The following is an 18,937-nucleotide window of genomic DNA, read 5'->3' as shown; positions in this document are numbered from 1 at the left end:
TTTGCATTTGGTGGCTCTCTCTCTGGCAGGACTGTAAATGCCTCCTTACTGAGCTGAGGTATGGCTTTTGGACATGCGCCAGTGGAATCTGAATGGAAGTGTCATGTCTCTTCTGAGCAGAAGTTTTAAGAGTCAGCCTGTGGTTTGCCATGTCCTCTTTTGCCTCTGCCACGGCGACTGCCCATGCTCCAGATGGAGGCTGCTCCTTCAGATTGAGTCCCAGTGTGAAGCAGAACCTCAGATGACCCAGGCTAGTTCTGAGCCTTTTTGTTACAAGCTATGTAACCTACCCTAATGCATACTGTAGGGAAGTTTCCAGAGCATCATATGGTTAATTTTACCTAATGTAAAGTCTTATTCCATGCTCATTTACCTTAAAGGAGAGCCAGGATTTCTTTACTTAAGAACTATTCATGGAGTGCCTATTGCATACCAGAACTGTGATAGCCTCTGCTAGCACAAAAATAAGAACAAAAAAAGATACATTATGTTCCATCAAAAATCCACAGTGCAGGAGTACCCACCCTAGTTAACATACATTTGCAACTAATGGAATGTGCTTTAACTGGGGAATCGCTGAGATGAGTCTAAAGGAGACTGGAGAGTCTGCCTTCTATAGAAGGGAGACAAAAGCCCTGTTGGGGAGGCTGCAGCCTGTGGCATGGTGGAGCATGTGCAGGCTCTGCACATCTGAGAACTTTGCCTTATTCTAGAGACCAGTGAGAAACGAAGCTGAACGAACAATTCTCCCTTTCAGTTATCTCACAAATTCAGTTCATTTCTATAAATGCTAACTAAGCATAGCACCTACTAGAGTAAAGGCAACTGAGATGAGATCCCTATTTTCCAGAGTCTTAGAGTCTAGACCAGGTGTCCTCAAACTATGGCTGGCCTCCACCTAGCACATTTATCCAGCCCTCCGGGTGTTTTTGCCGCCACTGCCTGTCCTGCTGAGCAGCCGACTTGTCCTGGGCCCACAGTGTGCACTCTCCAATGGTCTGAGGGACAGTGAACTGGCCCCCTGTTTAAAAAGTTTGAGGACCCCTGGTCTAGACCCTCTAAAAACAATAACCAAATAGGAACATTAAAGAGCTATGCCTGCTAACCTATGCACCTGTAAAGGTATAGAATATGGGCAGGGACAAAGGAGGGGCCAAGTCTTCCTGGTGGGAAGGATTGCTATCAGAAAAGATCCTGTATAGGTGAGGTATTAGGGCTGCCATAACAAAATAGCACAGACTGGGTGGCTTAAACAACAGAAATTTGTTTTCCCATAATTATGGAAGTAGAAGCCCAAGGTCAAGGTGTTGGCAGGTTCAGTTTCTTCTGACACCTCTCTCCTTGGCTTGTGGTTGGCTACATTCCCACCATGTCTTCACATGGTCTTTCCTCTGTGTATGCTCATATGTGTCCCAATCTCCCTTCTTATAAAGACACCAGTCATTGCATTAGGGCCCTCCCATATAACTTCATTTTACTTTAATTTGCTTTTTAAAAGCCCTATTACCAAATACAGTCACATTCTGAAGTACTGGGGATTAGGGCTTCAACATATGAATTTTGGAGGACACAATTCAACCCATAACAAGTGACAAGAGCCTTGACAGATGAGTATTTTTAGGCAGACTAGGAAATTTATATGGAGGAAACAATGTTAGCAAAGGGTGAGTGAAGGCAGAAATGGTGAAAATGAAGCCGTAAGAAGGACTTTGCAGGCCTAAATGAAGGCCTTTTGATTTTATTCTGTAGAATAATTGTTCTTATCTTTAGTTTTACAATAGAATTACTCAGGGACTTAAAAAAAGTATATCTCAATCTCAGTCCCAACCAATTCAATCAGGATCTATAGGGGTTGGCATTTTTAAAATCTGAGTAGACAATTCTAACATGCAACCAAGGTAGGAGTCACAGATCAGCTGTAGAGAGTAGAAATTGAGGAGACTAATGAGATCAGTCTTATGTTTAGTAAGAACACTCTGACTACAGTGAGGAACAAGGACTGGAAGAGTGTAGCCTCTCCAGTAGAGAGATCAGCTCAGAGGGTGGCAGAAGAGGGTGGGTTTGAACAGCACAGTGGTGGGGGTGGAGAAGGGACAACATGAAATGTTAATGATGTGGAAGAAAAAGGACTTGATGCCTAATTCAGTGTGGGGAATGAGAAAATGGAGAAGTGTGTGAAGATTCCGCATTTCTGGAATGAGTTATTGGGCAGAGGGCAATTCAGTACATTCATAACAATAACAACAAAAATGCAAGAATAAGAAAATTTTAGGAGGATGATAACAGTCTCCCTTTTGGATTTGTTGGACTTACTTGAGTTTCTCATGATGAAGTACAGTGAGCACTGATGTGTACAAATCTGGGCTTGAGGGAGAAATCTGAACTAAAGGCAGACATTTTTGGGGCATCAGTGTATGAGTAATAGTTGAAACTATTGAAGTGATGAGATGGCCAGGGAGAAAAGAAGGCTGAGGATAGTCCCCTGGGAGCACGAATGCTTGAAGAAGACTGGGAAGACAATGCCAGAAAGACCCAGTGGTAAATAGTGACAAGGAAACTAAAAGAGGAGTCAGAAGAGCCAAATGCCAGAAAAAGATGAAGAAATGTCAGCATTTAAAAAGCCTATTAGATTTGTTCATCAAGAGAGGATGGGTGGTGTTTGCCTCACAGCTTTAGTGAAGTCACGGAGACCTAATCTTAACTGCAGGTTGATGAGTGGATGGGCCATGTGGGAGTGGCTTCAGGGAGTACAAAGTATTCTTCAGTAGAGGAGCATGCAAAGCCAGGGGACTGCATAGATTGTTGGAAAAGTTGCAGCCAAAGTGATGGAGGTCATGAGGTTATGAGAGTAGAGAGATAATAAGACCAAGGGAGTGAGAAAACCAAAGGCAGGGGAGGTTCCCATTGGAGGTTGATATATAATAAAGTTTAAGGTTTCAGAGTACTGTGAGGTTCAGGCAATGGTATGATGTAAGAAAGCATCTTTGCAAAGTGCTGCTGAAATGCAGTGGAAGAGATCAGTGAATTCTGAAGCTAAATTGATTAGATTAACCACACAGGGTCCTTCCAATAATAGGGAAATTGGGGGCACCGGGAGGGGAAGACTGAAAGGCAGGTGCTAAAGTAGCTCAGGAGATGCAGATGATATCACTGGCTGGGGGGATGACAGGAAGGCCCAGAGTGCTGTGTGGCCTAACCTGACCCAAAGATAGGGAGGTGGAGGGCAAGCCCTGGAAGGCAAAGATGGTAGAATAATGATCCACCAGTTGGAGACAGAGAAAAACCACAACCACAATGACAAAGCAGGGCGCAAGGTACATTAAAAGAATTGGCAGTCTTGTATATGAGTAGTTCTGGGTTGCTGCAGCGAGCAGCAAGAGAAAAGAAGGTATATGAGGGTGAAGAGGTAGAACAGGGCCTTGTAGGCTATGGGAAGAGTTGTACTCTTTCATCTTACATCAGGAAGGACCACCAGATGGTTTGAGCAGGAAGGTGATCTGATCAGACCTGAGTTTTAGAAAGCTCTTCTGGGGACCTTGTGGAGGATGTATTGTGAGGAGCCAAGCTGTGGAGACCAGCTGAGGAACACATGGCATAGACCCAGGCGAGGGTCTACAGTGAAACAGTGGTGGTGCTGCTGATGAGGAGGTTATAGACTTAGCAGACAAATATAATTAATTTGGTTATAAGGAATAAGAGATCTAGACAGAAGCCAAACTCCCTCCTATGTCTGCTAGTCATCAACTATCTATGCTTAGGCAACAAATCGCATTCAGCATCTACCGTATGATAAGTTGTTCGGATGTGGCAGAGAACAGATAGACGCAGAACTTGCACTGCGAGTACCAAACTCTAGCTTTGAAGGGTTCACAAGGAAGGTTTACCTGGAGCAGGACCGAGGGGGAGGAAAGAGAGGAGGAAAAGGAAGAGAAGAAGAAAGAAGCCCTGGCTCTTAAGGAACACATAATGTAATTGTCTTAATTTGATGCCCTACATTCTAATAGAATATATATGTAACATTATTTTTAAGTCTTTCAGATATTTTCCAAATTTCTTAAGTCTATTTAAAATAAGTGTTTAGTACTCTCCGGCTGACCAACTTCAATTATTAATTTATCATTGTCTTATCACTTGTGTTGCTGTTGTTTACTATGAAGTTACTCAAATGGAAATATAGCCATAAACAGTAAAAAAGTTCCGAATAAAAGGCTTTATATAGAGAGTTATCTTTTTAATGGATTACCTTACACAGAGGAAACCAAAAAGCTGACTGTGATCTATTGGTATCATTAATAATCCTAATTCCTGCCCCACTCAAGGGAACAAAGCGTAAAGCATCTTATTGATCATGTGAATGATTAAGCACAACATGGCCGGTGGCTCAGACATAGATCATCGGGCTTGAAGTAAATTTCTGCAACTTTGTAAAACAAGGAAGGAGCTAGAACACGTGTAACATTGAAACATTTTTATATACTCTTTCTTACATCAAATATAGAAATCTATCCTTGAAGAAATATGATTAGGACTTGCAAATAATTCACAGGAGTAAAGCAATTTGAAACAGGGTCCTTCTTTTAGGACTGCAGATGTTCCGACTTAGACATGAAACCCTAACTTGAGCAAAATATTTGTTTGAGGAAATTCCTTCTCTTCTTCACTATAGCCCTTCACACACGTTAAAACTATGAAGGATCATTTCTCTTCCCAGGGAAACTTAAACTGTATTCCTAAATCGTTTTTATAGTACGAACTCTTGGTACTGTAGATGCCTCGTGAAATGATGGGTTCCCTGCCCTGGAGATTTTCCCACAAAGGCCAGAGTACCTGGTAGCCCCAGCACCGTCAAGGAGACTCACCAGTGAGGCTGAGGGTCAGGGCAGAAGGATCCTCGAGTTAATCTTTAGCTCTAAACACTTTAGTATTCTATACTTTCCAATTTTGTGGTCTAGCCCAAGCTTCATAATATTTTTGGTAACAAAAAATAATCAGGCTTACCGACTACACCATGGATCAATCTCACAGACATTATATTTAGTAAAAGAAGCCAGACACGATTAATGCATGCTATATAATTTCACTTACAGGATGTCCAAAAGCAGGCAAAACTAATCTATGGAGATAGCAATCAGAAAGTGGTTGCCCGAGGTGAGGTGGAAATTGAGTGGAAGGGGAAATTGTATAGGGTGATGAGAACATTATCTTTCTTGTTTTGGGTGGTGGTTATACAGGTAAATACAATTATTTAGTTGTCTTCACATTGGAAATATAATTTCTGTGCTTTTCATTGTACATAAATTATGCCTATTTTTATGAATGCTTATAAAAAATAATCAGTGTTACAAAATTCTAAAAATACTTTATCTCATGATAATATACAGTATGCCTTGGGTCAAAACAGGCTACAATTTTAAAGTCATGTCACAAATGCCTACTTTCTAAAATCCTAAGGAGTTAGTTGCTGTAATTATTTTTTTCTTATCTACAATCTTATAGCCAAAATCTAGGAGCAAGCAGAATGCCATGCATTCTACATAGGATTCTATAAATGTTCACTACCCATTGATACACTATAAATACCAAAAAATTGAGAGTCTTTTTTTTAGTTTCTAATCTTTTTATCAGGAACTAATTTTATGTTGTGAGAACTGCTTTATCTTTTCACTTTGAAGGCTTCTCTCTTGTAAGTTGGTAGACTCTGAGCATGCACTTCAAATAGTGGCCCCTGTCCGATTGCCCAGTATCCACCTGGGGCAGAGAGTTTCTCTGTAATGGGGATTTTTGTAGGAAGAACACTGGAGAAATAGCCAAAGAGAACTGGACATAGGAGTAATGAGGCAGAATTTTCAGGCACTTCTCAATTCAGAATGTATTCTTATTCCATCTAAAATCAAAGCAGTATAGAAAACTCCTCCAACACTATACATATAGAAAGAAAGATCATTTCATACAGGCTTGGGGAGACAGGACACTCAATGCCTGCTCTTCTTCCATTGCCTGTAAACAGCTGTAGGAACTGGGCTCCAAAATAAAAACAACAAAACTACACAGACCAAAATCCTGTGTATTTGTGGTAGAGACCTATTCTCTAAACTCCAAACATGAAACAATTGCAGCTGAGAGTACAATCAGAAACAGTTCTGCTACCAGACGAAGCACAGAATGCACCAAAGTGGGATACACATGTGGACAACACATATGGGAGACCCAAAGGTGGGGCAGCAGAAGGATGCAAAGATACAAATTAGGGCAGGCAGGGAATTTACCTCTAGCTAAGAACTTTAGCCTAGGTTTTGGTGAAAGAATTGGTCATTGACACCATGCCAACACCATAGTTTACACCTGAAGATTATTTGGTACTACATAGTTTATTCCATAGCATGAATTTCATTCTTCTTGCTTCAATCATTTCCTTATCCCTATAATACATTTTGAACTAATATAACCACTATAGCTACTGTCCGGAAGATGACCTACTTCGATAGCAATTTACATTTACTATTTTGGATCCCCTGGTAAGAATCCCAAAAGAAAATATAGGATGGAACCAAGCAATATGTTTGTTCAGTTATGTTCTTGGCTCTCTAAGCAGAAGCATAAGAATATTGAAGGGTAAGTTCTTAAATATTTCCATCAGCAAGCTTTTGACTGTTTTTATGTTCTTATCTTGGTTAGTAGATAAAATAAACATAGTTCATAAATGCATGATGGTATTTTTCTTCACTGCCTAACACCTACTGTTGTTTTGCTAAATATGCATCTATGAATGACTGTTTATATTGGCCACTAAATATATGTAAAAACATGTACACTACTGCCTGTCTTTGCAAATAAAGGCGAACCATCTTGAGTTGACTCAGGATAAGCAGTGTAAACAGGATGGCATATAAAGTGTGAGACAATATACAGAGGACAAAGTGTGTATGAAGGTTAACTGATTAATAAAACATGGCTGGCCTTGATTTAGTTTATAAGAAACTTAAGACATTTATCAACATCTGTCTGAACCCGGTTCCAGTCTCTTGGACTCTGTTGTGGATAAGCTGATTAATAAAAGATGATTCCTTAGGAAGGAAGCTTAGATCTCTGTAAGCAATGACAAAGGAAAAGGCAGGGCTGAATCTACATATGAAAGGAAATTGTAAAAGTAAACTAGTTTACCGCTATATGCCTGGCTGCCACTTCCCTGTAACATTTCATCCCCCTCATATTGGATCAAGTCTGGAAAAATAAGAAAGAATTTCAAAAATTAAGTGTGGAATTAATTTACAAGACAGATTGTAGGTTTTTGGTTTTCTTTCTTTTTTTTTTTAAACTCTGAAATATAATCCAGTTCCCTCGTGGCTTCCTCCTCTCAGTGTTCTTAACTTTGCAGCTTTCTATGTTTGTTTTTCATTTGTGTCCTTGATCTTTTAGTCTTTCCTTTCCTCTTGGCTAGAATAAAGCCCCAGTATTGAACAAGGGCTTTCCTTTGCCAGCTGATAAACTGTTGCCCAATCAGTGCTGCCCTCATGAAAAAGTCAGCGTCCTATTTTCCTTCTTACACTCATTCAATCCTATAACCACCTTCAACCTGATTCATTTAAAACATATCTAGTCATTTTAGGATCTTCTTTACTCAACATCCATGACCAAGGGCTTGGATGTAAAACTGAACATACTAAGTACACTAATGCTTGGTAATAAACATCTCTGCCAAACCATCCCATTGTCTCCTAGATGTCCAGGAAAAATCACTGCACAGCAAACCGGAGAAAGGGATCCAAAATTTTAGGAGGAGGTATGATAAATTAGGAAAGGAATTCTCTAGAATCATCACATTTGCCATGATTTGTACGAAAATAAATGTCTTTCAAAAATACTAAAGAAGCACAAAAAACTAATGTCTCATTATTAAAAAAAAATAATAATAAATTTAGGGAAATTTTAAACTCTTTAGATCTCACATTTTTATAGATTTTCAAAGCACTGGTAGACTGTATTGTCCACAGTCAGTTTTATGGTTGTGTTCAGAGTCAAGACTAAACATTGGACAAGAGTGCAAACAGGTAACTTCAGGAGGAACGTGAGCGGGGGCTGGAGGTGGGGTTAATGCTGAGTGTGGGTCCATGGAAGACCTGTCATGCTCATAGAGCACCTTGGCCATTCCTATTCGCCTAACGAACTGGATATTCAACAATGTCAACATTTCATTGTGCTCTGTAAAATTACATAAGTTAAATTCACAGTCCACCAGCAAACACAGAAGCAAAGAACAAGAAGAACACAAAGAAAAATATTCTGGCCTAGTGTTAGAAACTGAGACCTGATAATACTGTGGTGTTTTGATTATCACGTTGTAGGACTTGTCCCCCAAACCAAAAACGTTAATCTATTTATAAAACACACACGCACACACACACATACAAATACACATATAAATTTAAAAGACATGAAGAAGCAGCAGCCAAAACTCACTAGGGGATTCTAGATCACTGTTGCAAAACTGACATATAAATCATTCTAAGGAGTCAGACAACCCCAGAGCAAGAGGAGGGTGGGAAGCTGGGCTGCCAACATCTATCATGGGGAGTTTGTGCTATTTTTGATATCCTTATTCCCTAGTTAAAGGCAAGTTGTCCAAAAATTCTTTTTTTATGACTAGTTTTTATAATCTAAAACATCCCTTCACACAAATCAGTTACTTGCCATGCCAATCGTGAGAACATAACTATTAAATAATTAAAATTAAATAATTAACTCTCATTTGGTTAGCCACTAGGCAGGGGTCCTCAAACATTTTTTTGTTTTTTTTGAGACAGAGTCTCGCTTTGTTGCCCAGGCTAGAGTGAGTGCCGTGGCGTCAGCCTAGCTCACAGCAACCTCAAACTCCTGGGCTCAAGCAATCCTGCTGCAATCCTACTGCCTCAGTCTCCCGAGTAGCTGGGATTGCAGGCATGCACCACCATGCCCGGCTAATTTTTTCCATATATATTAGTTGGCTAATTAATTTCTTTCTATTTATAGTAGAGACGGGGTCTTGCTCTTGCTCGGGCTGGTTTCGAACTCCTGAGACCTCCAGCTATCTGCCCGCCTCGGCCTCCCAGAGTGCTAGGATTATAGGTGTGAGCCACTGCGCCCAGCTGGTCCTCAAACTTTTTAAACAGGGGGCCAGTTCACTGTCCCTCAGACTATTGGAGGGCCGTTGGAGAGTGCGGCGCACATTCTATACATGCGCACTGTGGGCCCTGGACGAGTTGGCTGCTAAGCAGGACAGGCAGCGGCAACAAAAACACCCAGTGGGCCGGATAAATGTCCTCGAGGGCCGCATGTGGCCCAGGGACCGTAGTTTGAGGACCCTGACTAGAGCATGTGTGCATATGCATATGTATGCATGTGTATGTGTATATGTGAATATGTGTATGTGTGTAAACATACATATGTATATGGATGTATACTCACACACATGAGAGTACAACTGTAACTATGGTTCACACAAATGTTACCTAGACTTAACAGTGAGGTTGCGAGTGCCTGCACACCATAGCTCAGTCTGTGGAGGTGTGTGCGTGTGTGTTCTTGTCTGAGCAGTTGCTGACAAGGGCTTGGGAGCTGAGGCTGATAAAGCTGCAGGAGGGCTGTGCAGGCATAACCTTTACTCTGTGCAGGAAAGCCACTATAAACAGGGAACCGGGCTGGGCTAGGCAACGCTCAAGCAGGACTGTAGGGTAACGTCCAACATGTGGTGTTATTTAAGGCCAAGTCCCCCAGGGCCTGAGAATGGTGCTGCTGCTGGAATATTGTGATCTGACATGAGTGCCCCAATGGGGTCAGAGCAAGAGACCACACTCCTGTGGGTGAGGGGTCAGACTTCCCCTGAAGGGAGGGTGTTTTCATTTTCAGGCATCGTGGGAGAGCTGAACGCTGGGTCAGAAGTGGGGACCCAGAGAGGAGTCTTAAACAGGGTATCCCTTGAAGGCAGAGATTCGCCATCTCTGTGTCTGTTAGCGCCCTTCACACTGGATCTGAAGCAATTATGAGCGTTCTGTGACTGTGTTGCTTTTCCAGGGCTCCCGCCAAGCATACCGCACTGTGCACACATAAGTCACCTGCTACTTGGCTTATTCCTGGGCGTTCCTGGGAGGTCCTGCAGCATGTCTGGATTCCATGGAGGCAGTGGACAGCTGAGCATTAACTTAGGAATGACTTCCACTCTAGTTCTTACAATGACACTAATTAGTATTTCTTGGGCAAATCGCTGCTGCTTCCTCCATCCATTCCTTGGCAAAAGGAAGAAAACAATACTTGCCATTTTTACTTCCCAGGAATCTGGTGAGGATGACGTGAGAGAAAGGATATGAAAGGGATCACTAAACCATGAAGCACTATTCCTTCATAGACTCTGCTGCCACAGGCCCTTTGCACTAGCTGTTTTCTCTGCCTGGAGTATGTTTCACTCACATATCCCAATGATGTGCTCCTTTACTTTCTTCAAATGTTTGCCAATTGTTACTTTGTCGGAAAGGCTTTTGCTGGCTGCTTTGTATAAAATAACAATCTTCTCAACTTCCCCACTATGGGTGCTTGCCCTGGCACTGCCTTATTTTTTTCCATAGCCCTTGCTACCATCTGACATATGTTTTGGACACTATTTGATTGACTCCATAAAAAAAAAGGATTTTTGTCTGTTCTAGTCATAGCCATATCTCTTGTGTCTAGAACAGTACCTGACACATAGTAGGCACTTAATAAATATTGTTGAAAGAATGAATGAAATAATTCAGTAAAATATTAGAGTTAGGTCTCTACAACATATATTTCAAAATTAAAGAGGAATTATTTACTCCTCACTGGCATTGTACTGACAGGCCTGTGATAAAAATCAGAAATATCTCTAGGCTCATAGACATTTTCCCTGGCCTGGCTAATTTGAAAGTATGACTGTAAGAGCCTCTAATTTATGTTTAGCTTTTTCAAGCTAAACATACAAGGCACATAAATTTTAGGCCTCAAGCACAAAAATTATATCTGCAAGCCACTACACAAGATTCTTTAAAAACAAAGATTTCCTGCAGGTCTAATAAAAAGATAACAGAAGCAAAGCTTATTAAATTTCTCTTTTCATTGCCTTATTTCTTTCAGGCTTGCTGTCTTAGTTTCTTTGTCTTTCTACAGATTTCTTTGAGAATCCTGGCTGCTCTAGGTGGCTTTTCGAATATAATGCAATGCTTGTAGAGGGTATTTTATTTTTCAAGACAATATTCTAAGCCTTTTAAAACTTGGCTTTCTTGAAAGTGAAAAGGCGGAGACCTGATGGTTTGGTCCTTGTCTCCTCTCTGATCTCATCTCCTACTCCTCCCTCCTCTTGCGCCAGTTCAGCCCCTGGGCCAACTTGAACAATGCCAGGGATGTACGCTTCCACCTCAAAACCTTTCCTCTGGCTGTTTCCTCTGCCTGGGACTCTCTTACCCTAGATGTGTCCTAGCAACACTGGGGGACATTCTCTCACTTCTTCCAAATGTTTGCTCAAGTTTCACCTTCCCGGTGAGGCCAGTGTTGAGCCCCTTATTTAATCTTGCAAACTTCTCCTTCTCCTGCTCATAGCCCACTCCTCTAATCCTTTTTCCCACCTCCTCTTTTTTCCTATTGCATTTAGTATTTTCTAATTCATTCTGTAAGTTACTTTTCCTATATATTTATTGTTTATTTCTTTATTGCTTATTTATTATTTATCCCTTCCTTGCAGAACACAAGCTCCATGAGAACAAAGATTGCCCGTTTGCTTTTTCCTATTTAGTACTCTAAGGATCTAGAACAGGGCTAGGCATAGAGAAGGTGGTCAATAAATACTCTCTATTAAATGAGATGACTTTAAAGGTGAGTGAGATGTTTTACATATCAGTGGCTTTCCTTGCCCTGATCAGAAGTTTTAGGTAATCTGAAATCCTAATTCTTTGTAAAATAGATAGCCTCTAATTTGCTTCTGTTTTCTTCATAGGAACATCCTACTTGAGCAGTACTTCAATCCCATAAGCATTAATTGAAAATTCACTAGAAATCAGGGCAAGAGGGATACAGAAATGAAAAAGGCATAACCCCTAACTTCAAGAAGGCAAATGGAAATATGAACAAATAAATTATAATTGAGTATCATAAGAGCAACAGGGGAAACAGACTCATGTAAAGAGATAACCCAGTGGGAAGAGATCAGGATTTCCACATGAGATAGGAGTATATCAAGGAAGCCTTCCCAGAAGAGGTGATTTTTAAGCTGAACAAGGTTTTACAAGATGAGACAAACTTGGACAGACACACAGAGTAAAGGAGGTTATTTCAGTCAGAGGGAACAGCATTAATGAAGCCACCAAGCAATGTGCTGCCTACAGGGATCTATAAGTTCAGTATTTCTTCATAACAGAATATAAGATAATTGACTTCTTTTAGAAAAATAATAGCAACAATAACAATAACAATAATAATAGTCTATACAACAGGGTGCTTACCATGTACCAGGCAGATTTCTAAGTCTTCATGCATTAGCACATTTAATTTTCCCTGCAATATGACATAGGCACTATTATAATTCCTATTTTATAGATGAGAAAACTGAGGCTCACAGAGATCACTATATAAGATGGTCACCACCCCACAGGCTCTCAGAAAATAGAGTAAATTTTTTGTTTTTATTAAAGCAAGGTAGCAACTAAATCAAAAAATCTGGTTTAGCTTAATCCAGGCTTGATATACTCAGAGGAGAGCAAGAAAGAGTAATTAGTGATTAAAAGAAGACAGAATTATTTTTTAAGCCTTTGAAAGGAGTGTAATTTAAAGCAAAACAATTGGTTTTGTTGTTGTTATTGTTTTCTTAGCACATAAGGAATTTTAATGCATACTAATAGAAAGAACAAATATTTCTTATGTGACCGGTGAGCCCAAAAGAGTATGAAAAGTGGAGATAAGTATGCTTTTTAATATTTTACAGAAAGTTATATTAAAACTTTATAAAGGCCCACTGGATATTTATTTTCCCTCCTCTAGTAACAGTCTTAAATAAATATAATTACTTCTGGACAATAAAGTGCTTCAATATCATATACTGAAAACCAATAAAAAATACCAGTCACTTGGAAGTGTTCCTGTTTGGAGGCCGACCTGGCCCTTACACAGTGGAGTCACAAGGTGAAAGGTTAAAAGTGCGTCCTTGATTTCAGTATGAACATAAAGTGTAGACTCAGGATTTTTTTTAAGCCAAAGGTAATTTTCTTTTTCTTTCTTTTTTTTTTTTTTAACGTTAATCAGCCACTAATGCGGACAGTCTCAAGGATCCAAGTCAATTAGTACGCTCTGTGTGTAACTTTTCCAAGCTGAAGGCCGCATGCCCTTTGCATTTATAGGTAGTGTACTCTGGATAAAATCTTTCTGGAAGGAACAATAAAAGGCTGAATAATGGAGACCATGAGCCTAGGATTGATGTAATGAAAGAAGTTCTTAATATTTTGGCACTTCCCTTCTGATGTAAAGTGTGTGTTATTCTCATTTAGTGAGCAGTCGCCAAGTGGAATAAGAACAGCGTGTGTTGCTCCACTGCTGTTCTAAGGGGCGGTAGAAAACATTTGCTGCATTTCCTTTTTGGAGTCTGCAGCCCCTTTGATTCACACCTATTTTTTTCCAGATGAGATCTCTGCCATATTATTTATATGGCATTACCATACTCATTTCACACATTACAGCCTGCTGCACAATGTAGATACAATTGGTGGTATTTGATCATTGTATTTTTTAACACATTAACTGCCATGTGAGTTGTAATTAACTCACGCTAGTTTTGAGCCCAGGGTCTCATGAAGCATATGTAACTCACATGTCTCTTTACCTTGGGAGCCGCAAGGACTATTTTTCAAGGTGCATATGATCACGCACAGAAAACGATAAAAAATAACAAATTTTTCATTAAATTAGAAAGGATCGCTTTGTTTTCGAGGTTTTTATTCTATTTTCATAATAAAACACTGTGGACCCAATGAAAAAAATTTTTTCTAGTGTGGCAGTCAATATGTTAAGCTGTTTAATATCTGCCAACCCATTAGAATATGCTGAATGAGTTCTTGCTTCTCTACTTTTAATACTACCAACATTTTCACTTTAAAGATAAACTTCTCTTGATAGCACCAAATTCCCTACTCATGTCCAATGGCATTTTCTACACAAACATTTCTAAGGAGATAATATATTTTACTGATCAAAGTACTTCCATATAACAGAGGTTGGCAAACCACAGTCTGGGCCAGATTTAGCCTGCCACCTCTTTTTGTAGATGAAGTATACGAGAATACAGCCACATTCATAAGTTTAGGTATTGTGTAAGGCTGCTTTCGTGTTACAATGACAGAGTTGAGTAGTTGCAATAGAGGCTGTTCCCGCTCACAAAGCCTAAAATATTTACTCTCTGGCTCTTCTTAGAAAAAAGTTGCCAACCTTTGGTTTAAAAGATCCCATATTCTCTTATAACTTCGTAAGTAACTTACGTTGCATTATTGCCTTATCTACCTAAAATGGATTCTAAATCAATACAATTATTAAGAATAGCCCAAAAAGGAGGGCGGAGCAAGATGGCGGAAGAATAACACCGCCAGACAGAGGGTCTCTGCAGAAAAGACCGATTCTAGCAGAAACTAGAGGAAAGAAGCAAGAAGACGAGCATACAGCGGACAAGGGCCGGAAGGAGGGGTACCTGAGACCCCGGGAGACTCCACGGGAGGAGGCTGCGGGGGAGAACTGGAGGCTGAGACCACCGGAGCAGCCCGGAGACCAGCGGCAAGGGTAGGTGGATCTGCTGTTTCCCCTCCCCTGCATTCGGGACTGCTGGTGGGCTCCCCAGCGGGTGGAGAGACCTGCGGACACCAGCCCAGAGACCGCCGCCGCCTGCCAACGGTGAGCCTGTAGCAGACGTGGCACCAGGTTCCCAACTTCCTCCGGGCACCTCCGTGTGCACGGACCCGAGCCGCGCGGCAGGCGCCATATTGCCTCCTCCCCCCCTCCGCCGACCCTACCCGCGGATGCCCAGAGAGACAATACAGCCACCAGCCGGAGGCACCTCCAGGGAACGGGACCTTCCCGTTTGGGACCCCGCCCGCCCTCCCAGGTGCTGCTGGCACCGTGTTCCCAGGAAAACGGTGCCGACTCAGAGGCTGAGAGACATAGACCCAGCTTGGGCTCCCTGTGGGTGAATTAGGACCAGAAATCCTCTCCCTGGTGGGAATACAGTTTGAACTCTGGGACCCAGAGGTCGGACCTGCAGACCAGATCCCCTGCACTGAGGGCTAGCATTGCCCGGGGCACAGAAGGGTTATACCTGAACAGCCTACGGAGGTCTGTGTGCCTCCAGGGGCGGATCGGCGTCCTAGAGGGCAACCCTCCTCCCAGGAGGAGGCCGTGCGCCCAACCCAGGTGGCGTTCCTGTGCAGGGAACCTCCCCGCCGGCATCACAGTCCAGGGAGGCCTGGTGGCTTGTGGTCTGGCCTGCTGGCAGAGGCCCAGGAGTAGCTGCGGAGGTGGGGAGGGTGGAAAGAAGCTAGGCCTGCTGCAGACTGTGGGTCTCAGACAGCCCCACCCCCACACCCAGACTTTCTGGCTGAGCAGGACCATTCCAGCCCCACCCTGACAGCAGAGAACAGAACTTTGATCCCTGCTAAGAGCCTGAGGGCAGGCTTACCCAACCCAGCTCCGCCCAGAACGAGAGCTGATAACAGGACTCAAAATCAACACCATAGCCTGTTCCTCCAAGCAAACGCCACCTACTGACAGGGACGGCATCTTGCACAGCCTTTCCACAGCACCCACTGACTCAATATACAGGGAGTGGTCCAATTTCACCCACAGGCACCACCTAACACCTCAGAAACTAAACAAGGTGTGTGAATACCCAAACAATAACCTAAGGAAAGAAACAACAACTGATCGACATGGGAAGAAATCAGCGAAAGAACTCAGGAAATATGAAGAACCAAACGGAAAACACACCCCCAAAGAGGAGCACCAGCCCCCTAGAAACGGACACCGACCAAAATCAGGCAACCAATATGACAGAAGAGGAATTTCGTATGTGGAACATAAGAACACTCACCCACCTGCAACAACAACTCAATAACCAACACCAAGAAACCACAAAAAGTCTCCAGGATATGAGAAAAGAAATAGACACATTGAAGAAAAGTGTAACCGAACTCCTGGAAATGAAGAATCAATTCAAGGAACTACAAAATACAGTGGAAAGTCTCAAGAACAGGGTAGATGAAACAGAAGAAAGAATCTCAGGGCTTGAAGATAATACCCTCCAATTAAATAAATCAGTCACAGAAATAGAGCAGAGAAACAAGAGAAAAGAGCAAAGCCTACAAGAGCTGTGGGATTATGTGAAGAAACCTAATGTGAGGGTCATAGGGTTGCAGGAAGGGGAAGAAGACAACACTCAAGGGTTGGACAAGCTGTTTGAAGATATAATAGAGGAAAATTTCCCAGGCCTTGCTCAAAATCTTGATATACAAGTTCAAGAAGCTCAGAGGACCCCTGGGAGATTCAACGCAAACAGGAAGACGTCACGACATGCAGTCATCAGACTAACCAAAGTATCAACTAAAGAGGCCCTTCTAAGAGCTGTAAGACAAAAGAAGCAAGTAACATACAAGGGAAAGCCAATTCGAATAACATCAGACTTCTCTAATGAGACTTTACAAGCAAGGAGAGACTGGGGCCCCATTCTCACTCTTTTGAAACAAAACAATGCCCAGCCTAGAATATTATTCCCTGCAAAACTAAGCTTCGTATATGAAGGAGAAATAAAAACATTCTCAGACAAGCAAATGCTCAGAGAATTCACCAAGACAAGACCAGCCCTACAAGAAGTACTTAAAACAGCGTTATGCACGGAACATCATAATAATAACCCACGAATATAAAAACAACCAAAACCCAAAGATATTAAAGGCCAGATATTACAATGGCTCAAGACAGAAATCATAGCAACAACATCCAACCCAACAGAATGATCAGTAATCTACCTTACCTATCAGTTCTCTCAATAAATGTGAATGGCTTAAACTCTCCACTCAAGACACATAGGCTGGCTGAATGGATAAGAAAATACAGGCCAAGTATATGCTGTCTTCAGGAAACACATCTAACCTGCAAGGATGCATATAGACTAAAAATAAAAGGGTGGAGATCAATATACCAAGCAAATAGAAGCCAAAAGAAGGCTGGTGTGGCAGTTCTAATTTCAGACGATTTAGTTTTTAAACCAACAAAAGTAGTAAAAGACAAAGAGGGTCATTATATAATGGTGAAGGGCACAGTCCAGCAAGAAGAGATAACAATTTTAAATATATATGCACCCAACTTAGGTGCACCCAGATTCATAAAGCAAACCTTACTGGAGCTAAGCAAATGGATTAATAGCAACTCCATAATCGCCGGAGATTTCAACACCCCACTGACGGCACGAGACAGATCTTCCAAACAGAAAATTAATAAAGAAATAATGGACTTAAACAAAACTCTAGAACAATTGGGTCTTGCAGACATCTACAGAACATTCTACCCAAAATCCACTGAATATACGTTCTTCTCATCAGCTCACTGGACATTCTCTAAGATTGACCATATCCTAGGACACAAAGAAAATCTCAAGAAAATTAAAAAAATAGAAATCACACCATGTACCTTCTCAGATCACAGTGGAATAAAACTAGAAATCAACCCTAACAGAAACACACATTTCTACACAAAAACGTGGAAATTAAACAACCTCCTACTAAATGATTACTTCGTAAATGAAGAAATCAAGACGGAAATAAAAAAGTTCTATGAAGAAAACGACAATGGAGAGACAAGTTATCAACTCCTCTGGGACACAGCTAAAGCAGTCTGAGAGGAAAGTTTATCTCCATAAATGCCTATAACCAAAAGACAAGAAGATCACAAATAGACAATCTAATGAAACGACTCAAAGAGCTGGAAAAAGAAGAACAGACCAACCCCAAACCCAGCAGAAGAAGTGAAATCAACAAGATCAAATCAGAACTAAACGAAATTGAAAACAGGAAAGCTATTCAGGAGATTAATAAAACAAAAAGCTGGTTCTTTGAAAAAATAAACAAAATTGACACACCATTGGCTAAGCTAACGAAAAGCAGAAAAGAGAAATCTCTAATAAGCTCCATCAGGAATAAAAAAGGAGATATCACAACTGATCCCAAAGAGATACAAGATACAATTTATGAATACTACAAAAATCTTTATGCACACAAACTGGAAAATGTGGAGGAAATGGACAAATTTCTAGAAACACACAGCCTCCCTAGGCTCAACCAGGAAGAAATAGATTCCCTGAACAGACCAATCTCAACAGCTGAAATAGAAACAGCAATTAAAAATCTCCCTAAAAAGAAAAGTCCCGGTCCAGATGGCTTCACACCTGAATTTTACCATACTTACAAAGAAGAACTAGTACCTATCTTGCAGAAACTATTCCACAACATCGAGAAGAACGGAAACCTCCCCGACACCTTTTATGAAGCGAATATTACTCTGATACCAAAACCAGGAAAGGATGCAACAAAAAAAGAAAACTACAGACCAATATCCCTAATGAATATAGATGCAAAAATTTTCAACAAAATCTTAGCTAACCGAATCCAGACACTTATCAAAAAAATAATCCACCACGACCAAGTGGGCTTCATCCCAGGGATGCAGGGATGGTTCAACATACGTAAATCTATAAATGCAATTCACCACATAAACAGAAGCAAAAACAAAGACCACATGATTCTTTCAATAGATGCAGAAAAAGCTTTTGACAAAATTCAACACCCTTTCATGATACGAACACTTAAGAAAATAGGCATAGAAGGGACATACCTAAAAATGATACAAGCCATATATGACAGACCCATAGCCA

Source organism: Microcebus murinus, chromosome 5 (assembly GCF_040939455.1).
Source record: "Microcebus murinus isolate Inina chromosome 5, M.murinus_Inina_mat1.0, whole genome shotgun sequence".
NCBI classification, from domain to species: Eukaryota; Metazoa; Chordata; class Mammalia; order Primates; family Cheirogaleidae; genus Microcebus; species Microcebus murinus.
Note: the sequence above shows the minus strand (reverse complement) of the source record.